This window comes from Schistocerca nitens, chromosome 3, assembly GCF_023898315.1.
Source record: "Schistocerca nitens isolate TAMUIC-IGC-003100 chromosome 3, iqSchNite1.1, whole genome shotgun sequence".
Lineage (NCBI taxonomy): Eukaryota > Metazoa > Arthropoda > Insecta > Orthoptera > Acrididae > Schistocerca > Schistocerca nitens.
Window position 1 is genome coordinate 505,868,599 of NC_064616.1, and position 17,817 is coordinate 505,886,415.

General features: G+C 40.4%; 1 protein-coding gene across 3 annotated transcripts in view; it reads right to left on the bottom strand.

The window, feature by feature from the left end:
- The window catches only part of LOC126248430 (uncharacterized), a 195,638-nt gene that overhangs the window by 108,264 nt on the left and 69,557 nt on the right, over nucleotides 1–17,817 (bottom strand). For all 3 annotated transcript variants that reach the window (XM_049949397.1, XM_049949396.1, XM_049949399.1), the window contains exon 3: nucleotides 12,465–12,609. The gene's annotated coding sequence lies outside the window, so the exon portion shown is untranslated. The remainder of the gene's footprint in view (nucleotides 1–12,464; nucleotides 12,610–17,817) is intronic.

The following is a 17,817-nucleotide window of genomic DNA, read 5'->3' on the forward strand; positions in this document are numbered from 1 at the left end:
TGACAGATGGTTTCGTTTTACTGTAAAATTTTGGTTGTTTTCGCTAGTACACTACTGGCCATTAAAATTGCTACACCAAGAAGAAATGCAGATGATAAACAGGTAGTCATTGGACAAATATATTATACTAGAACTGACATGGGATTACATTTTCACGCAATTTGGGTGCATAGATCCTGAGAAATCAGTACCCAGAACAACCACCTCTGGCCGTAATAACAGCCTTGATACGCCTGGACATTGAGTCAAACAAGAGTTTGGATGGCGTGTTCAGATACAGCTGCCCATGCAGCTTCAACAAGACACCACAGTTCATCAAGAGTAGTGACAGGCGTATTGTGACGAGCCAGTTGCTCGGCCACCATTGACCAGATGTTTTCAATTGGTGAGATATCTGGAGAATGTGCTGGCCAGGGCAGCAGTCGAACATTTTCTGTATCCAGGAAGGCCCGTACAGGACCTGCAACATGCGGTCGTGCATTATCCTGCTGAAATGTAGGGTTTCGCAGGAATCGAATGAAGGGTGGAGCCGTAGGTCGTAACACATCCGAAATTTAACGTCCACTGTTCAAAGTGCTGTCAATGCGAACAAGAAGTGACCGAGACATGTAACCAATGGCACCCCATACCATCACACCGGGTGATACGCCAGTATGGCGATGACGAATACATGCTTCCAATGTGCGTTCACCGTGATGTCGCCAAACACGGATGCGATCATCACGATGCTGTAAACAGAACCTGGATTCGTCTGAAAAAATGACGTTTTGGCATTCGTGCACCCAGATTCGTCGTTGAGTACACCATCGCATGCGCTCCTGTCTGTGATGCAGCGTCAAGGGTAACCGCAACCATGGTCTCCGAGCTGATAGTCCATTCTGCTGCAAACGTCGTTGAACTGTTCGTGGAGATGGTTGTTGTCTTGCAAATGTCCCCATCTGTTGACTCACGGATTGAGACGTGGCTGCACGATCCGTTACAGCTATCCGGATAAGATGCCTGTCATCTCGACTGCTAGTGATAGGCCATTGGGATCCAGCACGGCATTCCGTATTACCCTCCTGAACCCACCGATTCCATATTCTGCTAACAGTCATTGGATCTCGACCAACGCAAGCAGCAATGTCGCGATACGATAAACCGCAATCGCGATAGGCTACAATCCGACCTTTATCAAAGTTGGAAATGTGATGGTACGCATTTCTCCTCCTTACACGAGGCATCACAACAATGTTTCACCAGGCAATGCCGGTCAACTGCTGTTTGTGTTTGAGAAATCGGTTGGAAACTTTCGTCATGTCAGCACTTTGTAGGTGTTGCCACCGGTGCCAACCTTGTGTGAATGCTCTGAAAAGCTAATCATTTGCATATCACAGCACCTTCTTCCTGTCGGTTAAATTTTGCGTCTGTAGCACGTCATCTTCATGATGTAGCAATTTTCATGGCCAGAAGTGTATGCATCTTAGTCTTTAAGTTATGACATTCTCGCACATAACACTAGCGCCCTCTCTCATTAGATGTGTTCCTTAGCTCAAGCTTCGTCTGCTTGACACTAGGACACAGGTAAATTGGTATCATATTTTCTATTGTATGTAGGTGTTTTCATACGGTTCTGATATGTTTTATGTATTAAGTCAGAAGGTTTGAATTAGCACAACTTTTAAAAATTTTGATGTGCATGAGTATGTATCCATGGGTTTTAATGTGTGCTAGTGTCTCGCACATACCACAATTGCCCTCTCTCAGTGAAACTGTCTGCCCTAGGGCTTCCACACCCTCCTCACGCTAGTTCACAAGTGAAGTACTGTTGCTATGCCCTGTTCGCATCAACTTTCTCTTCATAATTATGATGTATAAATGGAGATGATGTTTTAACTACTGACGAAGCCTTTGGTACGATTGTTTTATGTATCTCCACCGCAGGATGTGATTTTAGTAAGTGACTAAAAGTTTTGTGCTTGTAACACTTTGGTAATTTTACGGTTACTTAAGCTATAAGTGTTTTTTTTCTTTCTCAGTTATGGTGCTAAGTTTCTGCTAATGAAGGTGTGTTCCTGTTCAGGTGTAGTATTGCTGCTGATGAAGATATATTTAGATATACCGAAACTGTGGTCAAGGATTTCAATAAATCTTTATCCTGCAACTGTTTGACTGTTATCATTTACCATGATGATTTTCAACATTTACTGTTTCAGGCCTGTTTAAAAGCTTGAAATTTATCTTTTCAACACCTATACAACAAACACTCACCAGTAAGAACAGTTTAAGGATTATATACCAGCCACCTTAAACCACATCAACATTTAACTATTCTCTAATCCCCATACCCACTCCTTGTTAAGAGTTGTCTGTTAGCTACAAAGTCTAGGTCTGTACAACATAAACTTGTTAAGTTCGTATTTTCTAGTATTGTTCATATTGTCACAGAAACTGTTGCCAAATAACACATTTATCCACATCATAAATGGCAGATTTTTGTGTGCAATTTGCTGCTTTTTTTCCTTGGGTTAAATATTTCAATTCCAGTTCACAGCTCTGTGACTATTGCTCATGTCAGTGTTCATTTTTCAACAGCCTGGCTTCTATTTGCATTTGCACAACTGTTGTCACCATCTATTTCGCAGAGCAATGTGGGTGGCTTTAATAGTGTCTTTTATCTACACTATCACCACCACCACCACCACCACCACCACCACCACCACCACCACCACCACATTTCTCACAGTGTGGACTACTGCTGTGTGATCTAGGATATCCATCTGATCTTTGCTGCTCGCTATGGAGGCAACAGGTATTTGCCCACTCTGAGACACCACTGGCATGGTTGTGTGAACTACTGTCATACACAATTCTGTGGTTTGTACATTTGTGCTGCCTGCACATCTTCACTGATCAAGCCAATGTAGTGTAGGGAGGACAACAGTCTGGTAAGGCTAGGAATGTGGTATCAGTAGTGGCCTGACAAAGATAGTTTCTGAAATTCAGCACACCAATGTGTAAGTTTTTGAGTTGCTATGGAATCATGAAAGGCCATGCATCAACAAGATTGTCAAATGCATTAATGCATGGCTGGAAATGGTTACAACAACAGGTGCCATGACCTAATTATGTGGGGAGTTGTTTGTAGTAATTGTAGGTTTTTTAAGGAAAAGCCTTGGAAGAGGTGGTCACACTCCCACTGCGATTGGTAGGGCAGAGAAACATCTTTTTTAGTGGGAGTTTGGTTAACAAGTATTCCTACTTAACGTGGGGTCTCTCTAACCAAACGAGGTCATCCAGCAGAGCACTGCAGGTACTGGAGGATTACAGATAAAAGTCAACAAACTAACTATAGATCTTGATTCTTGTGGCACAAAACGTAATCTTCAAAGTGAAAAGTTGACATACATAGTCAACTTCCTGCTCAGATACTCCTTATAGATTAATGTGGCCTAAAACAACATTAAATGTTGACAAATTTGTGTGTTAAAACTTTGTAATATACAAGTGCAGTGTGTCAATGCTTCAATTTCTGGAAACACGTTACTTTTAATGGTAATGATTTACAGATTCCTTCACTCTAGCTTCAGGATTTTTCTGAGCAAACTTGATTCTGAGTTAATATAAGAAACCATTGGGAATAACACTATTAGGCAGCTTCAGTATTACCCTATAATGTATTCTATAAGCAAAAAAAAAAAAAAAAAAAAAAAAAAAAAAAAAAAAAAAAAAAAAAAAGTCAAACATATGCGAATATTTTAATTTCAATTACTTTCAACCATAAAAAACACAACAAAACTACAGGGAGAAAACAACACAGCTATAGACAATAATTTTGTTGGCCTGTTTTAGCGGACATGTTCAGTTTGGAAACAGTTACAAAAGGAATGGAAGGTATTAAAGAATTTGGGAGTACACAGGCATGCAATAATGTCATTAATCCATTTGCAATACAATCATTGCTCACCTCTTTAAGGACTATCAATGTTTGGATATGTAAAATGTCAAGCTTGGTTGATAAGTACAAGATATTCATACAGACTTTTATGAAAGGTAGTTGGGCACAATGTAGCTGCGCAGGTGTGTGTGTGTGTGTGTGTGTGTGTGTGTGTGTGTGTGTGTGTGTTCATAAAAGGGAAAGGTAACCAACCATTACTAGCAAAAGAAGATATCAGAAAATCTCATGTGTGAGACATCAGCAATAGTATTACAGCACAATCAAGAGCAGTCTGCAGCAGCTAATTATAGGCAATACTTTAAGGTCTTAAGAAATGATAATAGCTTTAAAAGTGCAATACATGAATCTCAAAATAAAATCAAAACTATACATGATATAGTGAGAATAGTGTCTGGGGAGTAAGAGGAACATTGAGTTGTCAGAATTAAATTTTCACTCTGCAGCGGGGTGTGTGCTGATATGAAACTTTCAGGCAGATTAAAACTGTGTGCTCAACAAAGACTCGTACTTGTGACCTTTGCCTTCTGTGGGCAAGTGGTCTACCAACTGAGCCCGACTCGTGACCCATCCTCTCAGTTTTACATCCACCAGTACCTCATCTCCTACCTTCCAAAATTAAGAAGCTCTCCTGTGACTCTAGCAGGATTAGCACTCCTGGAAGAAAAGATGTGGTGGCATAGCTCAGCAACAATCTGGGGGACATTTTCAGAATGAAATTTCCACTCTGCCGTAGTGTGTGCTCTGATATGAAACTTCCAGCCAGATTAAGACTGACAGAAGTAAAGTTGTGAGGACAGGCCATAAGTTGTGCTTGGTTAGCTCAGTTGGTAGACCTGCTAGTGAAAAGTGAAAGTCCCAAGTTTAAGTCTTGGTCTGGCACACAGTTTTAATGTGCCAAAAAGTTTCAGTGAGTTGTCAATTTAATGAAATGGTAGAACAAGTTACAAACCTGGTCATTTGAAGTGAATTAGATTTTTCCATCAGTTTCAAGCAGGCATCCAGAATATCATTACTGCCTCAATTAGGAAGCAATGATCTTTCAGAAACATACCTGAAAAATGATAGAATACTCTGCCTACTAGGAAAACTCCTAAAATTATATGATGTGATGATTTGTATTAAGAGGACATAGCTGATACCTTTCCCATTCCTTGTCCAATACTGACAGTTGAGATCAGCCAGTGGTCAGAGATACATTTGAGTATGTAAAATAAAAGAATACTAGTTCTTCTTTCCGTTACTGCCATTCATTTGTGCACTGTACCGTTTATGTAGATTACCACAGATTCCTTTAACATTATTTGTACAACACAGAGTATTGGTGCTCAGGTTTATCTCTGGCCAGCCCCTCTCTTTTTTTTTTTTTTGTGGTTGGAGGGGGGGGGGGTTGCTGTACTTGGTACTTAACCCCATAAATGCTCTTACTTGCAAGTGGTATTTTTATTTATTTTAATGTCTGGTACTATAGTAAAGTGTGTAATTACCTGATGATGTCCCTCATTGTATGTTGTCCACTTTTTATTTTATTGCAAACTGCTTCACCCCACTGCAGTTTAACAATGTATGACCAATATAATTTTTGACAGTCACTCAAATATTTAAGTTGTCTTATTTATATTTTCATTTAATTTTAATTTTTATTATGTTGACTCAGTGACTAATTGTTGCTTATACTTTAATTATGTTCTATCTACACTTCATTTCGGACACTTGAAAATGGCTGCACTACCAGAACTTTACATTAGTGAAGAGGACAAAATAAAATAATATTTTAAACCAAATAAAAACAGCCAGTACAGCAGATTGTCATTCAGAAAATTCTAGTACAAGTTGAGAGTAGTTTGTTTTTCTCATATGACTGACTAACATTTAATCAGAACATACTGAAAGTATTTGTATGGAGTGTAGCCATGTATGGAAGTGAAACATGGACGATAAATAGTTTGGACAAGAAGAGAATAGAAGCTTTCGAAATGTGGTGCTACAGAAGAATGCTGAAGATTAGATGGGTAGATCACATAACTAATGAGGAGGTATTGAATAGAATTGGGGAGGAGAGGAGTTTGTGGCACAACTTGACGAGAAGAAGGGACCGGTTGGTAGGACATGTTCTGAGGCATCAAGGGATCACAAATGTAGCATTGGAGGGCAGCGTGGAGGGTAAAAATCATAGAGGGACACCAAGAAATGAATACACTAAGCAGATTCAGAAGGATGTAGGTTGCAGTAGGTACTGGGAGATGAAGAACCTTGCACAGGATAGGGTAGCATGGTGAGCTGCATCAAACCAGTCTCAGGACTGAAGACAACAACAATAACAACAACAACAACAACAACAACTGATAAAACTGACTGCATATCACTTGCTATTATGAAAGCCTTTTGTATCACAACACATAATGCACATGATCTGATAAATGTTCACTTTCATTTCAAAGACATCCACAGTTCATATGCAACATCAACTGCACATCATTGGCTGTGAAAATGTTACTCTTCAAAACTACTAGAAATTGTCAGTGGCAATGCCAATGATGACTCACGTGTGCCTTTGATAATGTTATTCACGTCAGGATGACAGCTGCTACTGGAATCTGTGGGTGGGAAGTAATGTGACAGTATGTGTGCAGAATCATGCTCAGAGTACAGTCTTTCATATGTTTACACATGTTAAAATCCCTAACTTAGTTTCTGAATTTAATGCAGCACACTTAAATTTAAAAAAATGATTACTCCTGTTCAAATACAGAGAATCACAACTCTATTATTATTATTATTATTATTATTATTATTATTACTACTATTATTGAGAACCCAGATCATGCTATCGATGTTAGAAATATTGCATAGCAACGAGCTTGGACACTAGCATTCCTGTCTCACTTCAGCAGTAAAACTGCATTTTCTACTTCTCCCTTAACGCTCTATTACAAGGGAAGTTCAAAAAGTAAGTTACACATGTCATCTCACGTTAAGACCATTGTGCAACAAGAGTGGCACATTGTCAGAAGCGAATAGGTGTTCTGGGTTTCCTGAAACAAAGTTCTGTTGCGGTAAGATTAATAGGTGCATCACAGTGTGGGAATGAAATGGTGTGGCAGCTGGAATTTATGCCAAAGTTGAAGTATGTAAGACAGTATGATTCTTGTGGGGCAAAACATCTAGATGTCACACAGATTCACCATTAAATTCTGGCATCATGTGGACCAAATGCAATGCCGTGTCCAACCAAAGTGAAACAGGGCCAACAATTTGATGAACGCCACATAGACATGGATGATGCTCATTGGAAAGAAAGGCCATCAACATCGACCACTGACAAAAATGTCCAATCGAGGAACTGATTCACAGCATTCAAAGATTTTCCAATGATGGGGACATTCACATAGTGGTTCTAGAATGGCTCCATTATCAAAGAGTGGATTTCTATCATTGAGGAACTGAATGGGTAGTAGAAAGTTCCTACCGTTGTCTGCAGAAAACTGATGAGTATTTTGAAAAATAGTGTCCTGTGTCTGTGTTGTTTTGAAGTGTAGTGCAGAATTCAATGAAAGTTAACTGCAGTGCCATAATAATATGTAACTTACTTTTTGAAGTCCTTTATAGATTCAGAAGTAGTCAGATATTAAAATTTTTGTACTTATTGTAACAGTACTCTCAAAAGCAATCAACATTACCCTGAGCAGCAGACTCCCACTCCCACTGACAAATGTTTTTTTCTTTTTTTTTACAAGCATTTTAGCTTAAGATAGAATGAGTATATAAGAAAAAAAATCTGAATCCACATATGAACAAGTGTGATAGAGGGCTGGTAAGAATATCTTCACTTTTAGAGTAAATCTAAACATTTGCATTGCAATAGAAACGCTGTGTAACATCTCTTTCGAGAATTTCCCTACAAGTCATTATTAAAACAGTAAAATTTACTCTCAAAACAAAAAGTAGCAGAGTAATAGCATTGTGTTGCAATACTTCGAAACTATACACTCATATTTCCATTTCCATTAAACTTGTGATATTTTAGAGGTGTTTAATATTCTGTAGAAGTTACAACCAGATTCGCACTTCTTTCGGCAAAAGTCCACAAATAAGAAAAAAAGGGTGACATATGGCTTACAGCGAATAATGACAACTTTAAATGATCAAAAGGGTATAAGCCTATTTTGAATAGACATTTTTTGTATCTTTAACATGCACAAGTATAAATAACCTTCAAAGCATCAGTATTTTAGTGTGTCTTGTTAAAAAGTGGAAATTGGACTGTGTGTCCAAAGAAAAATGGATTGATCCCTTCTACTGACAAGACCATGGCTGACACAGGGAATATTTATTTATGTATGAAAGCAAGGTAAGTACACCAATAACGATTCACATGTGAGAACATACATAAAGCATAAGGATAATGGTGTATCACTGAATTGTGCTATTTACCTCCATCTCACACGCACACCACTGTTTATCTTCTTGTAAGAAGGAAGATTATACAGTTTAACATCGTGTCAAGAGTGAGATCATTAGAAACAGAGCATGTGCTCAGATTGTCTCAAGAATAGGGGTGGAAATCGGGTGGGCCCTTTTCAAAGGATTCATCCCGGCATTTGCACGGATAAATTTAGGGAGATCATGGAAAACCAAAGTTTGGATGGCCAGAAGGGGAATTTAACTGTTCTTGAGGGAAACACAACCTGAAATACTGAAGGCCCAACTTCAGTCTAGAGAGTGCTGCAACTACTACATTCTAGGAAGCTGCAGATTGGTTCACTTCAAATGGTATGTCACTCAATGTCAACACGACTTTGTTCTTTCTATCTCACACAACACAAAGAAATGAGGAAGATGTTGAACTAAAATACGGTGCAATTGAGAGCCGAGTCTTCCAAATCCCTGGGAATACATATTAATAGATGGACAGATCACATCCTTGACCCATGTAAAAGATTGGGCTCAGCAGCTACTGCTATTCACTCTACTGCATCTATTTGTGACATGGAAACAATCAAAGTTGCGTGTTTTGGTTTTTTTGATTCAGTTATGACATATGGCATCATATTCTGGTGAAACCAGTCACAAGCAAATAAAGACTTTATGGCAGAAAAGAAGATAATCAGAATTGGTAGTAGTGTTACCCCAGATGCTCTTGCAGGACTTCATTGAAACAACTGTGGATTTTCTCCAGGACATTTCTTTCGTCAACAAAAATTACACAAGCTACAAAATTAACAGTGAATGCCCTGATAATAATATAACAAGTAATCATGATCTATATAAAAAAATCTCAGCATAGTACAGAGATGAGTACATTATTCAAAATACAACGCTATATAACAAATGTGAATGTGAATGAATGTGTGTGAATGTATGTATGTGTGTGTGTGTGTGTGTGTGTGTGTGTGTGTGTAAAACAGTTAGAACAAGCATTTTATCTACTGGCGAGAAAAATATTTCCTGGCTGCTGCTACTTTAGTAAGTGTGAGTAATGAAACTGCATTTGGTCATAAATGACCATGTGAAGATTCTTTGATTGGTGTTTTTTAATAGCTGGACATCTGAGTAATGTCAATTTGTTGCCTTTAGTTCCTCTATGGCGGACCTTGCATTTAATATCATAAGAATGACTTTCATTTAGAACACATTCAGGAAAGTAGGAATCTTTCTTTTTCAGTCTCCAATGCCTTTCACTATCAGTCAGTCTAACATTTATATCCCCACCTGATTAAACTACATACAGTTGCCACACATACTGCAGAAAATCCTACAAATTCCACTCAGTTCTAAATGTGGAATCTCGTCTTTACTGTTGAACAGAATGTAGGCAACAGTATTCCAAGTATAAAAAGCTGGAATATATTTCCTGGATTTTAGTCTGATGGGAAGTAACTGTGAAGTTCTACCAACATATACAAGGGAGCATTCAAGAAGTAATTCAACACATTTGCTTTCTGAAAGCAAGCTAGTTTTATTCAAGATTCCAATACACCATATTATTCCCCATCCTTTTGGCTACAAAATTCTACTTTTCAGCATAATCACTGTTCCATGCAACAGCCTTACCCCACCTTACAGTGAGGACCTGTATGTTCATATGGTACCTTTCTACTGGTTGACATTGGAGCCGACATCTTCCTGCATCAATAACCTCCCCATCATCCAAGTATTGCTTCCCGTGGTATGCATCCTTCATTGGGTCAAACAGATGGAATTCGGAAGCAGCAAGATCTGGGCAGTAGGATGAATGTGGAAGAAAAGTCCAACGAAGTTTTGTGAGCTCCTCTCGGGTGTGCAGACTTGTGTGAAGCATTGAGTTGTCATGGAGAGTGAGAAGTCATTTGCATTTTTGTGGTGATGAACACGCTGAAGTTGTTTCTTCAATTTCCTGAGTTTAGCACAATACACGTCAGAAATATCGTTGCACCACGAGGGAGGACATCAAACAGAGTAATCCTTTCAGAGCCTCAGAAGACTGTCACTGTGGCTTCACCAACTGAGGGTGCAGCTCTGAACTTTTTCTTCAGAGGAGAGGTGGCATGGCACCCCTCCACAGACTGCCACTTTGTTGGAAGTGATGAACTCATGTTTCATAGCCTATGACACTGTTCGACAAAAAATTATCACGATTAGCCTCTTAACATGCGAGAAATTCTACACAGATAGCCCTTCGCTGGTGTGGTTGTTTTTTTTTTTTTTTTTTTTTTTTTTTTTTTTTTTTCTCTCTTAGCCCGAGGAACCCAGTGGGCACACACCTTGGAGTATCCTATCTGGTGGCCGAGTCTGTCAGTACTATCAACAGAGATGTGCAGCTGTGCACCGAAGTGTTTGACTGTGATCCGTCAATCACCTCGAATGAGAGTGTCCATACATTCTAACATTGCAGGAGTCACAGCTGTGTGTCTGGTCAGCCAGCACGCGGGAGGTCACACAGGTTTGTGCTACCTTGTTGTGATGATGAGAGATGCTTCGCCCAATGGCTCATCGTGCTTCAGCTCACTGCCAGGTCACCATACACATTCTGCAAGCACCTACGAATATCTGTGATGCTCTGGTTTTCTGACAAAAGAAACTCAATGACAGCTCTTTGCTTGGAATATACCTATGTTACAGATGCCATTTTGAAGGCTATGTATAGTGCTGCCAGCTACTGGAAGTTCATGAAACTGTAGGGGCTGAAGCAGCAATATTCCACAAAGCCCACAATAAATTCTGAATTTTTCAAACAAAACTGGCAGAAAAAAAAACAGTGTTGCATTACTTACTGAACACCCCTCATAGCATGGGGGACCATTTGTTATCAGTGTGGTTTAGTGTTTTCCGAGTAGAATACAGAAGTGCTATTATCCTCTGCCTCTTCTTTTCACTAAGTATGCTGTCAATTATGGCAGGACTATAACCATTGCTGTATGCTATTTCTTTAATTATTTTCCATTCATTTTCAAAATCTGGTTTGGTTTGTGGTAACACACAAACGTGCAGGTTTACATTCCATGGTGGACCACCTTCTATCTATATCAGAAACCAAACTGTATTTTGAAAATGAATTGAAAATAATAAATAAATATCATACAACAATGGTTACAGTCCTTACCTAGTTGACAATATACTCAGCAGAAATAAAAGACGAGGGTAACAGACCTTCTGCATCCTCCTCAAAATGCACTAAACCACGCTTTTAACATACAAGGCCTGATGCTATAGGTAGGCGGGACTTCACAGGTACCTCAGGCCAGATCTGGGCCCTCTAAATGGGTCCAACAGAAAATGCGACATCATTCTAATTCTGTGTTTGAACTTTAGTAATTTCACATAAATAGTGTGAAAAAATTACCTGTAAAATAACATTTAGTGACTCATTACAGTACATTCATTGTATGGTACACAAGAAATATCCCATCATTATTAATTTACTCATATAAAGGTATATACAGTTTCATGTTTGCAATATTAAGATGACAAAGTAACTATGGAATGTACAAGAAAATTTTACATGCTGCATGAATGATGTGAAAAGTGTGTGTGTGTGTGTGTGTGTGTGTGTGTGTGTGTGTGTGTGGTATGAGCTACCACATTTCCTGAATTGTGTATTTATGTTTAATTAACAGCTAAGTTCAGTTACTCCTTTTCCATAACTTTTAGCCCCTTTTTTCGTATTTGTGTACTGTGTGTGAGCGCGCGCACACACACAGTACACAAATGCGAAAAAAGGGGCTAAAAGTTATGGAAAAGGAGTAACTGAAATTAACTGTTAATTAAACATAAATATACAATTCAGGAAATGTGGTAGCTCATACAACTGTTATTTTCCTTATGACAGTGGCAGTGTTCAAAATGCAGTAACAAAGAGAGAGAGAGAGAGAGAGAGAGAGAGAGAGAGAGAGAGATAGGGGGGGGGGGGGGGCGTTGTATTGATGAAGATCTACACGGCAATGGGTCAAAACCTGAAATGCGTTATGGTATACACAAGCTTAAGCTGTATAAAAAGTGGCTGGCTGCTGTTTCTTCAAGTAACATAATTCCTATTTAATAAGCACCTCACCTTATTGATCACTGACGACTTCTATAAGCCACTCTTGCAGAAACTCCTGTTTCCGGGCAGTGGGTCACAAATACTCATTTTAACAGCAGTTTCTGTGTGGTCTTCATGTCATTTGAAATACATGGTTGTGAAATTAAAGGTGTCCCTGTAATTTCAGCGATGCATAAATCAGCATTGTAAGATTACATTTTGGGGAGATCTTATTATTACACTGTGCATTAGAAAGAAAGAGAAAAGACAAACATTTGTAAGTAGACATTCATTATCATATACAAATATTTAACTACTTGGCCATTACATTTTCAACTTGAATGCTGTATTTGTTCATGTTTCTGTGCTATTATTAAATTCTTTATGGTACACTCTTCTCCTCCTTTTCCAATAAATACTACATTCCAATATGTACCCGACATCAGTATTTTTTGCTAAGTGTGTATGAGGTCTGTTCACCTGTGTTTGATGTGTAACTGCTGGAAATTTCATTGTTGTATGTCTGATAGTTGATGTTCAGTGCCGTATTGAGTAGAACGTTGTGTTTCACAGTTTGCGAATTTCGATTCGGCAGAGTTATGGGAGCAAAGCATCTGCATTAAAATTTGCGTGAAACTCAAGAAAACCTTTCCAGACACACATCAACGATGATGAGTGCTTAAGCCATACTTGGTGTTGCAAATGGTTCACATGGTTTAAAAATGACTGGAAAGAGGTTAAAGATGACCCTCCTTCAGGACGCCCTTTGACGTCTACTGACGACGCTCATGTCAGGAATGACAATGAAATTGTGCATGCCAATGGAAGACTGACTGTAAGAGAGATTGCAGAAGAAAACAAGATGTACCATAAGAGAATTATAACTGGTGATGAGATTATGATGTTGAGGCCAAGGTTCAATCTTTGCAATGGGTCGGAAAAGGTTCTAAAAACACCAAAACAAGCTCGTCAGATCATGTCAAATGTCAAAGTCATGTTCATAGTTTTCTTTGACTTTGAAGGATTGGTTCATCATGAATTTGTGCCACAAGGACAAACTGTTATTGGTGGTACTATTGGGGCATCTTGCGATGCCTGTGAAAAAATGTGCAAAGGAAACGGCCTGAAATATGGTGAGACAATTCATGGCTCTTGCATCATGATAACATGCCCGCACCTTCATCCCTGTTGGTGCATGACTATTGCACAAAAAATGAAATCACCACACTGCCTCATCCTCTGTACTCTCCACACCTGGTCCCTGCACACTTTTTTTTTTCTTTCTTCCAAAGTTGAAAACCCTGTTGAAAGGACAAAGATTTGCAATGACAGACAAGATAAAAGAAAATTCACAAACACCACTTCATACGATCCAGCAAGAGGCATGCAAAGACTGCTTCCAGAAGTCAAAACGGCACTGGGAGCGTTATATCAATTGTGTAGGGGAGTATTTCAAAGGAGACCATGCACAATAAGTAAAAGGTAAGCATAGAAGAACTTTGTGAAGAAATTTTCAGGATTTTCTGAACAGGCCTTGTGTATGAGAAGATATCCCCTTTTCCAAGTGTTTAATAATTAAATTCTGCACTATATTTTAATTCTATAGTATCTGCTAATTCTGGTACACTGAGTCAAGCTCACCACATCATTGTACACAAGAAACTCCCCCTCCCCTTGCTGTTGTCAAAAATACATAGTGAACAGCAAAGCTTTCTTCAACGATTAGAAATTTTGTGGAAGAAACTGGAGGACGGAACCTACATTCATTGAAGAAAGCAAGAGATAACCTAATATGGCAGAATATTACACTGATTGTAGATATTCAGACTAAATCTGCAAGTTTTCCATAGTGCAATGACTGTTGCAAGTTATTAGCACGATAACTGTACCACAACCCTGTTGCACCACTTTAATACCTGCAAAGCTTCTCCTAATGGTTAGACCGATGGTGGTGGTGGTGGTGGTGGTAGAATACCATGTGGCTATGAACCCCAAAGTGCTGCAATATGATGATGCATTGTGCACATGCATGTACAACTGTAATGTGGACAGACACATACACTAAAATGCAGTATTTGACTCTTAGGAGAACTGTAATGGGAAAGTCGGCTCTCGTTTGTTGCAGAGTTTCCATCTGATATGGAGAAAAGTGCTACGCATATATGGGAGGAAACAAAAGTAACATGAGCAACTTAGGGATATTCACAAGACATATATTGAGGATTATGTTCATTATCAATCGGGGGGGGGGGGGGGGGCATTGCCTTGGAAAAGTTGTAGCTGAAGATAAAAATATACACTTAGTACAATATGAGAAAAGAATAAGATTTTCACTGTGCAGTGGAGTGTGCACTGATATGAAACTCCCTGGCAGATTAAAACTGTGTGTCGGACCGAGACTCGAATTCGGGACCTCTGCCTTTCATAGGCAAGTGTTCTACCAACTGAGCTGTGAGGACGGGGCATGAGTCGTTGAGTCGTGCTTGAGTAGCTCAGTTGATAGAGCACTTGCCTGCGAAATGCAAAGGTCCCGAGTGCAAGTCTCGGTCCGGCACACATTTTTAATCTGCCAGGAAGTTCCATATCAGCGCACACTCCACTGCAGAGTGAAAATCTCATTCTGGAAACATCCCTCAGGCTGCGGCTAAGCCATGTCTCCGCAATATCCTTTCTTTCAGAAGTGCTAGCTCTGCAAGATTCGCAGGAGAACTTCTGTAAAGTTTGGAAGGTAGGAGATGAGGTACTGGCAGAAGTGAAGCTGTGAGGATGGGGTGTGAGTCATGCTTGGGTAGCTCAGTTGGCAGAGCTCTTGCCCGCAAAAGGCAAAGATCCCGAGTTCGAGTCTCAGTCTGGCACACAGTTTTAATCTGAGAGGATATTTCAATATGAGAACAGTTTTGCTACAATATGACTACCTAATTCCCATGAGTGTCAAATAAAACTTAAAAATACTTGTCATTTCATAACACAGTATTGCAAAAATTTGATAATTTGTAGGATGACTTTCAATAAAATTAACTGTTTTTCAGATGTATGTAACAATATGTTGATTTACCAACTATATGCAACAGAGAAGCTTCAAGGAATCATCTTGCAACTGATGTTACAGCCATCAGTTAATTTAGTGTAAGACCTGAGGTTAAATACTGTATCGGTAAATATAGAGCAAAGTACAAAGATGCTTGCAAATGGACCACAGAGAGTTTGGTTTGCGTCCACCTAGCGGGCACCTGGATTAGACAAGCAGCCAAGACAAATAGCCCTCGAGTGGACTCTGGCTGCGGCAGGGCACTGCACAGTCTGGCAGACCTCGGTGCCGCTCTACAGCTAACTCAGCAGCATTAATTGAGGTTCACCTGCTAGTCATGGCTATTGTCTTAGGCAGGCCACATATGCCCACTGCAGGCCTCTGAACAGCATATTATCTCCAAATTCTAATAGTGATCATGTTTGTAAAGACAGTTGAAAAATTGTTGCATTTAGCCTCCAGATGAAACCCGACAAAGCTTCCTGTTTATGCTTTAACTTTGGTCCAGCAGATATTTTCCATGTATTTAAATATTTCTGTGTGTACTACATTGATAACCTCTTCAGGATTAGGTGTAAAAATTACTATGTTTTGGGGTACAAGCGACAGGGCCACATACAACTGGATATGTAAAACACTGCATGTTTAGGTCAATTCCAGCAATGTTCAGTGTCTAGCCCTGTGCATTGTTAATTGTGATACCAAAGGTGAATCTCATGAGTTACCGGAAAGGTAAGTCTGTAGGTTATCATTGGTATTCATGGCATCAAAACAGTTGTTCCAGTTCCACCACCAGTTAATATTGTGCACTGGATCAAAAATATTTTGAGATTGGATATTCAGAGTCTTGTTCCATTGCACCTACTTTCAGCATTAATTTATGTGGTGCAGTTCCATGCAGCATCAATGAATTTCAAAATTCAGTATGGTAATGTACTGCTTCCTCTCTAGGACTGTGTCAAAAGAGTAATAAATTTGTGATGGGACATCATACTTGAACAGAATCAAGTCATTTACTTTACTGCCTTGTTCATTCATAGACGACTGTATAGACCTTTACTGAAACCAATCAAGTGTCTCAGTTGGCATGGTATGTGTATCTGGGTATAGTTTTTTAGTTAATTCCAACACACTTGGTAAAAAAAAAAAAAAAAAAAAAAAAAAGACATTATTAAAATTTCCTATTTTCAGCATGTTACTCGCAAAATGAATGAGGGCATGCTGAGAAGTGATGCCTTTGAATTTTGTATGTGGTAACTCTTAAAAGCTTTTTAAATACACTCCTGGAAATGGAAAAAAGAACACATTGACACCGGTGTGTCAGACCCACCATACTTGCTCCGGACACTGCGGGAGGGCTGTACAAGCAATGATCACACGCACGGCACAGCGGACACACCAGGAACCGCGGTGTTGGCCGTCAAATGGCGCTAGCTGCGCAGCATTTGTGCACTGCCGCCGTCAGTGTCAGCCAGTTTGCCGTGGCATACGGAGCTCCATCGCAGTCTTTAACACTGGTAGCATGCCGCGACAGCGTGGACGTGAACCGTATGTGCAGTTGACGGACTTTGAGCGAGGGCGTATAGTGGGCATGCGGGAGGCCGGGTGGACGTACCGCCGAATTGCTCAACATGTGGGGCGTGAGGTCTCCACAGTACATCGATGTTGTCGCCAGTGGTCGGCGGAAGGTGCACGTGCCCGTCGACCTGGGACCGGACCGCAGCGACGCACGGATGCACGCCAAGACCGTAGGATCCTACGCAGTGCCGTAGGGGACCGCACTGCCACTTCCCAGCAAATTAGGGACACTGTTGCTCCTGGGGTATCGGCAAGGACCATTCGCAACCGTCTCCATGAAGCTGGGCTACGGTCCCTCACACCGTTAGGCCGTCTTCCGCTCACGCCCCAACATCGTGCAGCCCGCCTCCAGTGGTGTCGCGACAGGCGTGAATGGAGGGACGAATGGAGACGTGTCGTCTTCAGCGATGAGAGTCGCTTCTGCCTTGGTGCCAATGATGGTCGTATGCGTGTTTGGCGCCGTGCAGGTGAGCGCCACAATCAGGACTGCATACGACCGAGGCACACGGGGCCAACACCCGGCATCATGGTGTGGGGAGCGATCTCCTACACTGGCCGTACACCACTGGTGATCGTCGAGGGGACACTGAATAGTGCACGGTACATCCAAACCGTCATCGAACCCATCGTTCTACCATTCCTAGACCGGCAAGGGAACTTGCTGTTCCAACAGGACAATGCACGTCCGCATGTATCCCGTGCCACCCAACGTGCTCTAGAAGGTGCAAGTCAACTACCCTGGCCAGCAAGATCTCCGGATCTGTCCACCATTGAGCA